Source organism: Nerophis lumbriciformis, linkage group LG29 (assembly GCF_033978685.3).
Source record: "Nerophis lumbriciformis linkage group LG29, RoL_Nlum_v2.1, whole genome shotgun sequence".
In the NCBI taxonomy this organism is placed as follows: domain Eukaryota; kingdom Metazoa; phylum Chordata; class Actinopteri; order Syngnathiformes; family Syngnathidae; genus Nerophis; species Nerophis lumbriciformis.
The window spans coordinates 19,721,237-19,727,754 of NC_084576.2; positions in this window are offsets into that span (position 1 = coordinate 19,721,237).

The window sequence follows — 6,518 nt, forward strand, 5'->3', positions numbered from 1 at the left end:
TGGTCCAGATGCGGTGTGGTTGCTACGCAAGAATTTGATTGTGTGGCTTTGCCTTATCACGGTTGGTTGAATCGGCCGTCAGTCAAGTGTCACAGATGACGACATGAAGAGGCGGGGCTTAGAGCCACAGGCCCCTTCCGCGTTTAACTTTTAAATACAGCACCGTGTGACGTAACAAAAGACGCTCAGTGTCAAACTCGTATTTATTGATGGGCCACATTGCAGTTATGGCTTCCCTGTGTGTAACAGTGAATAATATATGAATATAAATGTATTAGGATTCACTTTTTTTTCTTTTTTTTTAATCGGTATATCTTACTTACTTCACTTTGAAAATGATAAAATATAGTAACAGTTACTTTCATCGCTTTGATTTTTTTTATAACGTTGATGTTCCAGGCAATCTTATTTTCAGTGGGTCGGCAACCCGCGGCTCTAGAGCCGCATGCGGCTCTTTAGCGCCGCCCTAGTGGCTCTCTGGAGCTTTTTAAAAATGTATGAAAAATGGAAAAAGGTGAGGGGAAAAAAATCTATTTTTTGTTTTAATATGGTTTCTGTAGGAGGACAAACATGACACAAGCCTCCCTAATTGTTACAAAGCACACTGTTTATATTAAACATGCTTCACTGATTCGAGTATTTGGCGAGCGCCGTTTTGTCCTACTAATTTTGGCGGTCCTTGAACTCACCGTAGTTTGTTTACATGTATAACTTTCTCCGACTTTATAGGACGTGTTTTATGCCACTTCTTTTTCTGTCTCATTTTGTCCACCAAACTTTCCACAGAGGTGAGTTTTGTTGATGTTATTGACTTGTGTGGAGTTCTAATCAGACATATTTGATCACTGCATGACTGCAAGCTAATCGATGCTAACATGCTATTTAGGCTAGCTATATGTACATATTGCATCATTATGCCTCATTTGTAGCTATATTTGAGCTCATTTAGTTTCCTTTAAGTCCTCTTCATTCAATTTATATCTCATGACACACTATATCTGTATGTAATATGGCTTTTAATTTTTTGCGGCTCCAGACAGATTTGTTTTTGTATTTTTGGTCCAATATGGCTCTTTCAACATTTTGGGTTGCCGACCCCTGGGATAGGCAAATATAAGCTTTGGCTTCAGTCTATTCCTTTTTCGGTCATTCTTTTTATTTTATTTTATTTTAGTGTGTAAATGTGTATGATTGTTAAATATGTATAATCTGTACTGTTAAAAACTGGTCACACAAAATGGTTAATGGTTGATGGTTGATTATATGACCGAAATAAACGTATTTAATTCATTTCATTCACAAAAAAAAAAAAATTGGTCAGTAGCCTGAATTTTACTGTAAATAACTTTGTTTAAAATTTTTTTTTTTACAGTAAATGGAAAAAAACGGTACTACTGGTTTTAATATACAGTTGTTTTTACTGTGTATCACTGTAAATTTAAACATTTTACCACCGTTTTTTTGACTTAAAAATTTTTTTTTAAGTTTTTCAATCTAATTTAATTTTTACACCTCACAATTTTAAGGATAGCTTGCTTTGAAAATGAGCCGAGCAGATATTTAAATATAAATTTTTATTTTAACAAAATATTTTTAGAGTATAGTATAGTATATTTGTTCCACGATTAAATAATATTAAACTTTAAAATATGCAATTGCATGCAGTATATGGTTGTTGTTTTTTACTGCTGTATAATTATTACATTTTCTAATCATAATTAACTTAATTTATTACTCGCTTGTATAATTAAATTGAACTCAAGAAAAGACCCCAAAATTTTGACAAAAATGCACTTATCTGCTTGCAGTTTATTTTTGGGAATAATCTATACATCATTTTTGACAACACTCAGTTTTTTTGGTAAAAAATGAAGGAACAACACTTTTAGTAAAAAAAGGAAAGAGCTGTATTAACTATTATTTCCAAGCTTTCGCGGGCCACGTGGCGGGCCAGACGTGGCCCCTGGGCCTTGAGTTTGACGCAGGTGCTTACAAACATGGACACAAGACGTTGGTGAACGAAAACGTCTCATCAACACGACTCAAAAGTTCACCGGTAGAAGATCCCCACTGCATTTTGGACTTTGTCATGCTGGGTTAATATTGTTTTTGTACGCACGTCAGACAAAAAGGCCTCTGGCGGGTCATTCAGATACAATTAGGATGTTAAGCGCGTGTTACCTTTTTGTTCTTCCCCCTGCAAGTGGAATCACTAAACAGCTCCTTCCATCCATCCATCCATCTTCTACCGCTTCAAAGCAAATATTATTATGTGAAGGAGAGCGCCGTGTGCAGTAATTAGATGTCAATGAAAGCGCAATGACCACAGACTGTTATGATTATGCATAAATTATGCACAAAAAACACAATGTACCACTCAGTATTTATTAATAGCTGTTCCTTCCTTTCTTCAGTATAATGAAATATCCTAATATCCTTTTGTTAGCTGTGTGCATGTGTGCTCCTGTGTACTTACTACTTCTACTGGGTAGAACAGGTATGGAGCCAAAACACACCCAGTAAGATTTGGTATCCCAACAAATTGACATTGTAGAAAAAGCCGTGATGGCACAGAAAAACAAGTTTTGGCAACAAATGTGAAGTGTAGTGAATTATATTTATATAGCGCTTTTTCTCAAGTGACTCAAAGCGCTTTTACATAGTGAAATCCAATATCCAAGTTACATTTAAACCAGTGTGGGTGGCACTGGGAGCAGGTGGGTAAAGGTCAACGGCAGTGACAGTGACTCGGATGGCGGAAGCGGGGATCAAACCTGGAACCCTCAAGTTGCTGGCACGGCCACTCTACCAACCGAGCTATACCGCTATAAATACAAACACTGAAAAAATATATTTTTGGTTGATATAATTGTTTGTATCATGACATGTTTTCCATGCCAACATTCATATGTTTGTGCACTTTTGTAGTTTTTGTTAGTTTCACAGGTTTTTATTTTCAACTTTTTTTTTTTCACATTCGTCCACAAGCCCCATGTCAAAACGCTTCCATTAATTTGAAACCGTAAAAAAAAAGAAGCAAAACTAAAAAAGAGAAGCGAATGTGAAAACTATTTAAAAACAAACTGAAACACACAGAAACAATAAAAGTGTACACAAATAGGAATATTGGCATTGAAAACCTTGTCATGATACAAAAAAAAATATTGTACTTTTTAAATGTTTGTATTGGTTGCCAAAACTTGTTTCGGTGCCAATACAACACAACCTTTTTTTTTTTTCTCTCCAAATATCCAATCTTTCTGGCAGTGTTTTGGCTCCATAAACAAGGAGCCTTTTTGAGTAAAGTGATAACTGCTGCCACCAAGCTGCAGGTCTGTGTACCGTTCTAACATGAATACTAGAGTGTACACAAAAGATAATGAAAATCTCCCCTGCTTCTCAATTATTTTTGGTCAAAATACAGTCATCATACCGGTATTCAGCCTTCTATTCCCAGTTACGGTTTAGTTACAACAACCATCTTTGTACTCCCACTGCAATCTGGGTATTACAAACCCCGTTTCCATATGAGTTGGGAAATTGTGTTAGATGTAAATATAAACGGAATACAATGATTTGCAAATCCTTTTCAACCCATATTCAAATGAATGCACTACAAAGACAAGATATTTGATGTTCAAACTCATAAACTTTATTTTTTTTTTTCAAATAATAATTAACTTAGAATTTTATGGCTGCAACACGTGACAAAGTAGTTGGGAAAGGGCATGTTCACCACTGTGTTACATGGCCTTTCCTTTTAACAACACTCAGTAAACGTTTGGGAACTGAGGAGAAACATTTTTGAAGCTTCTCAGTTGGAATTCTTTCCCATTCTTGCTTGATGGACAGCTTAAGTTGTTCAACAGTCCGGGGGTCTCAGTTGTGGTGTTTTAGGCTTCATAATGCGCCACACATTTTCAATGGGAGACAGGTCTGGACTACAGGCAGGCCAGTCTAGTACCTGCACTCTTTTACTATGAAGCCACGTTGATGTAACACGTGGCTTGGCATTGTCTTGCTGAAATAAGCAGGGGCGTCCATGGTAACGTTGCTTGGATGGCAACATATGTTGCTCCAAAACCTGTATACCTTTCAGCATTAATGGCGCCTTCACAGATGTGTAAGTTAACCATGTCTTGGGCACTAATACACCCCCATACAATCACAGATCTTGGCTTTTCAACTTTGCGCCTATAACAATCCGGATGGTTCATTTCCTCTTTGGTCCGGAGGACACAACGTCCACAGTTTCCAAAAACAGTTTGAAATGTGGACTCGTCAGACCACAGAACACTTTTCCACTTTGTATCAGTCCATCTTAGATGAGCTCAGGCCCAGCGAAGCCGACAGCGTTTCTGGGTGTTGTTGATAAACGGTTTTCGCCTTGCATAGGAGGAGTTTTAACTTGCACTTACAGATGTAGCGACCAACTGTAGTTACTGACAGTGGGTTTCTGAAGTGTTCCTGAGCCCATGTGGTGATATCCTTTACACACTGATGTCGTTTGTTGATGCAGTACAGCCTGAGGGATCGAAGGTCACAGGCTTAGCTGCTTACGTGCAGTGATTTCTCCAGATTCTCTGAACCCTTTGATGATATTACGGACCGTAGATGGTGAAATCCCTAAATTCCTTGCAATAGCTGGTTGAAAAAAGTTTTTCTTAAACTGTTCAACAATTTGCTCATGCATTTGTTGACAAAGTGGTGACCCTCGCCCCATCCTTTTATACCCAATCATGGCACCCACCTGTTCCCAATTTGCCTGTTCACCTGTGGGATGTTCCAAATAAGTGTTTGATGAGCATTCCTCAACTTTATCAGTATTTATTGCCACCTTTCCCAACTTGTTGCTGGCATCAAATTCTAAAGTTAATGATTATTTGCAAAAAAAAAAAAGTTTATCAGTTTGAACATCAAATATGTTGTCTTTGTAGCATACTCAACTGAATATGGGTTGAAAATGATTAGCTAATCATGCGGCCGAAATGAGTTTCCTCCGCCGGGTGCCGGGGCTCTCCCTTAGAGATAGGGTGAGAAGCTCTGTCATCCGGGGGGAGCTCAAAGTAAAGCCGCTGCTCCTCCACATCGAGAGGAGCCAGATGAGGTGGTTCGGGCATCTGGTCAGGATGCCACCCGAACGCCTCACTAGGGAGGTGTTTAGGGCACGTCCGACCGGTAGGAGGCCGCGGGGAAGACCCAGGACACGTTGGGAAGACTATGTCTCCCGGCTGGCCTGGGAACGCCTCGGGGTCCCACAGGAAGAGCTGGACGAAGTGGCTGGGGAGAGGGAAGTCTGGGCTTCCCTGCTTAGGCTGCTGCCCCCGCGACCCGACCTCGGATAAGCGGAAGAAGATGGATGGATGGATGGATGGATGTATTCCGTTTATATTTACATCAAACACAATTTCCCAACTCATATGGAAACGGGGTTAATAGTATCATAAGTCAATGTACTGTAAACTTGTATATAGGTTTTAAAAGCCCAAGATCATTTAAATGTTCCTTTGTATGCTGTGTAAATATTTAAAATCAATGTGTACCCTAAAGCATAACAGATAAGGGTAAATAGGATGCGTAAGGAACGAGGTATTCTTGAATTTGAACTTTTAAATGTGGTTTTGTGTGCGTTATGTTCATACACAGTATATATTATTCCATCATTGTAATAATTCAGCCTAGTGTCCTCAGTTTTGGTTTAGTTACAACAACCATCTTTGTACTCCCACTGCTATCTGGGTGTTACGGCACCATGAGTCAAAGTAACCTTGTATATAGCTTTGAAAAGCCTAAGACCATTTAATTATCATTATTTTGCTGTGTACACGGATCCAATTAAAATGTATTTTAAAGCATAGTAGAAGCAATGAATACATGCATTTTTGATGTAATAATAATTTAATATATAATAATAACATTATTACAAATTTTGCAAGTGCGAAAATAATGTTCAGTTACACATTTAACAGTGTTTATTATTGTTGAAATTTTTCAAATGACTGAATTAACAAGTTAGTATTATTCTTATTTTTCTTCTGTATTGTGTTCTTTTTTTCTTTTTCTCGCTCTTTCTTTTAAATTGTAATTTTACTGCTTTTTTAACATCATGGCCAGAGGACTACAGATGAAAACTAGCCGTCTGGCTAATTCTCGCTTTTTTTAACCATGTGTAGTCAAGTGTTTTTATGAAATTGCATTGTCCCCTTTGAAATAAACTAATCTAATCTAATCTAATTTACAAACTTTTTTTTTTTTTTTTTACACCATTTGCTGCATACTGAAAAGTCAAAATATGTAAGGGGCTATTTTGATATTATATAATAATTAAAAAAATAGGCTAATTACAAATATAAAGATAATGTAAGTTACAAGTGACTAAGTATGTTATTATCAATAATTATTTTTAAAGTTTCAGCTTTTACATTCCTATTTTTTTGCTGTTTTTCTTACACTTTCACTGTTGGTACTTTTTCCAACAGCATGCTGCATGCCAACAAAACTCGGCCTTTGGACACTCA